Source organism: Mya arenaria, chromosome 4, assembly GCF_026914265.1.
Source record: "Mya arenaria isolate MELC-2E11 chromosome 4, ASM2691426v1".
Classification (NCBI taxonomy): Eukaryota; Metazoa; Mollusca; class Bivalvia; order Myida; family Myidae; genus Mya; species Mya arenaria.
Window position 1 is genome coordinate 38872578 of NC_069125.1, and position 4166 is coordinate 38876743.

The following is a 4166-nucleotide window of genomic DNA, read 5'->3' on the forward strand; positions in this document are numbered from 1 at the left end:
TTCAAGTTTATTAAATTAGCGAATTGCTCTTGTCTTGCTGTAGCATTTAGACAGTAAAAATCACCCTGGCAAACACACGATGTTAAGCAAACAACAGCACCATCAAATTGTGCAGAAGTCCAATGCTGACATGTCTGCACATCGCTGTAACTGTGCCATAAAATGATTTGAAAATATAATATATACCGTATACTACCACATTGAAGAATCACCTTTAACTTGAATCGAAGGAGCCGCCGATGCTTATGTCGTTTGATGTCCAGGCGAACTGCTGCGGGTGGCTAGATTTTCAGGTTGACACGAATCGAAAGTCTTCGTACACGTTTGATAATTCAATCGGATAGCCAAGCATTCTTGCTAAGTCAGTTATACCCTTTTGGTGTGTCCGGGTCTCTATATGAGTTCTACGTCGTACGTAGATGATTCGTTTATCGTGCTAATAATAACACCGGACTTTTAGAGAGTAGCACTTGCCAAAGTGTTTCATAAACAAGAATAAGTGCTCATAATGTTTGTTAATTATCAATCATACTGTTAGAAAATGCGCCAAGATTTCCACCTGTATGGTTAAATAGCTTTATAGTTTGATTATGTGCTCTAAATAGACCCTAGGCGTCTAGAAGATTGGTAGAAACAATTGACGAACAAAAGTATCTCTTGTAGTGGTAAACCCTGTAAGTGACAGCAACATTTTCTGAAATCTTTCGTATCTAGATAACACAAATAACAAAACGTCAAATAAACAGAATAACACAGAAAGCAGAAACAACCGTCTTTTTGTGTGTTTCTTCTTAGCGTATTATGTCATATACACTGTTCTCGACATTGACAAGATTACAAAGAAAATTATAAATAAAAATCAATTTTTAAAAGTCAGGGGCAAATGCCTTCAACCTTTCGTGGGTGTACATATTCTTTACTGCGATTATTCATATTTTACAGTTATGTAAAATTGTCCATAATTTTTCTTTTAAAAGAATGTCAGTAAACCTAATAGACAGCTTCAAAACCCTTCGTTCGATTAACAATGATTTTTAAACTATCTGCGCATGCGCGCAGGTAGTGTTAAGACCACAAACTCCAAAGAACTACTTCTATTCATGTCGTTTTAACCCATTTTTTTGTCTCAATGCGCTCTATGTTTAGCAGAATGACGTCGAAACCATACAAATAGAAGATTGGTCGTGTTGCAGTCCGAGTATGAGTTTTTGTTGTTCGGCTATTCCCGCGCTGTAATTATGTATCCCGGCGTTTTATTTTTAGCAGAATATAACTCTTTTTAGATCGTTATATTTATCAGATTAATGAGGGTCAAGATAGTGGAGGCTCAGGTCGGATGATAATATACAGCAGTGATATTCACTCGAGTTTAGCCCATGATGTTTCAGAAATTATTACCGACCGTAAGTGTCCCATCGCCAGCAGGATTTGTTATTAAAACCTGACGTGACCCTGAAGCACGCTTATTTGCAATGGTGATGTTTTATTCGACTTTTATGAGATAAGAAACAAATATAATTATTGTCTTAGTGTTAAAATAGTTGTATCTCAGGTTTCGCATTGCTAATGCTTCAAATAATATACATTGTAATTTACCTGCTACACAATAACAAGATACTATTCATTCTATGATTTTAGGCGTTTATATTTCTAATGAGATGTTTTCATTTTTTGCATAAAAGCTTCGTTCCGGTATATTCTTGGCATACTTAGACATTAGGCTTTCAATTTATATAAGCACACATGCCCGGATACGACAGTGAGTCATGAATACGTTTGGTGAAGCAAAGTAGTTCGGATTAAACCTGTTTAACATCAAAAGAGTACGAAGCATTCATAACAGCACTAGTACTATTTCTACACAGGTATATATACTTACATAAAACATTAATAAAATTAAATTTATCAATAAACTTTAAAAAGCACAATCATATTCTCATTCATAAAAACAGACTAGTTCCGATAATCAATAAATAGTTTGAACTACATTAACTGACCTATATTCTAAACATAGTTTCTACATACATTAACTGATCACATGTTTGTCCTCACCGCGGGAAAACGACCATCTGATAAGCTCTGCATTTTAAACGGTATTATTGCTAAAGTTGCTTGTAAAAATAAAATCATTTTCCTTAAAGAATTAAAACGTGTAAGTTCATAAAATTTGTCTATCGTATGCTATCTAATCAAAGCACCGAAAAACCGATTGAAAAGAGCATTTACTGTATCTTCAAATACATGGGGATACGTCGACTGAATTGATATAAAGCTGTGCATTTTGAATGGAATTATTGCTGAAGTTGTTTGTAAAAAAATGATTTTCCCTAAACAAAACGTTTATGTTAATAAAATGAAATGATATATATATATATGATGTATAGTATTTTCCTATCGTATGATATCTAATCAAAGCAACGAAAAAACTTTACAAACCATTGAAATGGGGCATGCATTGTAACACTTAATACATGGGGATGGGGGATTACGACGATTGAAGTGACATTTACAAAAACAAAATGACACAAGACGCCATAAAGATATAGATATGTTTGTTTCTTCGCCCAGTGTGGGCACAAGCGCTCTCGGTACATTTTTCACTTTTGTTTATGTGCACTTCACCCATTCCCATAGTTCAAATAAAATTTGCAACTCTCACATATTTGCCCGCAGGTAGTCTTTCAGCGCCTCGCGCTTTGATTGGCTTTTTGATTGTATATGTTCTTTCAAAATCAACTTCCAACTTGACGATTGATTCGCTTTATGACTAAAATACATGACGTAGTTCAATAGTTAATAATAGATAGTAAAAAATAACGAATATGAAAAGTACACACATACACGCACACGCACGCACGCACGCACGCACGTACGCACGCACACACACACACACACACAGTTTCATGCTTCCTATATCAGAAGTTGTATGCAAGTGTTCGGAATTATTCTATTTTAAACAGGTAGCGAAGACAGTTTGAAGAATGAATATTGGACATCAAATTAATTACTTTTTCTCTTTTTCTACTTACATTGGTCAAATGGTTGAAACATGATAAAATTATTATGAGACTGAAGGAACGCATAGTTTTAAACATTAGCTTAACAAAATTATGTAGGATAGTTGTCTACGTCCGATTGTAGCTGAAAGGATTTGGCACTGTTGCTCCGGCTGGACTCATTCGGATGCAGATGTCGGTATCTGGCTGGAAATGTGGAGTGTTTATTCTAAGGACGATATTCATAAACTAGAACTTGCCCATCGCTTTTGTGTCAAACATATGCAACATTTTCAAAAATATATGTCTACGAACTTCGCGCTTTGTACGCTAGACATGACACCAGTTGAAATAATAATTGAGTATCGAAAACTCCAATTTCTAGGCCAACTGTGCTTGTTACCATGCCATTATCTGGCGAAACAAATATTCGTACACAGACTTCTACTTTTCATGAATGGTGATAAACAGAAGACTGGATTTCTACCGGACATATATAAGTTACTCCAAAAATACAGTCTCGTTGAGTATCTAAACGTATATATTAGTTCTGGTGATTTCCCAAATAAGGTATCCTGGAAAAGGATCCTTCAGAGAAATGTTATGATGCGCGTGAAAGCAATAATGTATGATAACATGACGAAATCTTCTAGTGACGAGGCCCTGCAAAACATCATTACGCAGTACATATGTTCGCCGCTATGGTTTGTGGTTAGAAGTAGCCCTCGTCTCCAGAAAACATGTACGACGCTTATGAACTTAACGGGTATGTTTGTGTCAAGGTCATTCCGGACTGAGTGTAAAGCGTGTAATCTGATGGTCGAAGGTCATACTGAACATTTAATATGCTTTTGCCACAAAAAAGAAGAAGAGCGTAGGGCCTTGTGGGATAGCATAATTCACTGCTGTGGCGTGGATGCTTTTAAGTGTCTAATTCTTAAACCTCATAAGGGCCAGTGCGCAAAGGTGTTTCAATTTGCAACAACAAATTCTCATAATTGTTTGATGTTTCAGCCAATTGCAAAGGCGTTGATTAACTTACTTGTAGCTAGGAAAGCTTGAGCTATGCTTACATGTTTCAGGCTTATGTGATCCATGGCGTTTTTGTGTAACTTGTTACCATGCTACATGTATGCACGTTATGACTTTTGAAAATTAACGTTTATTATG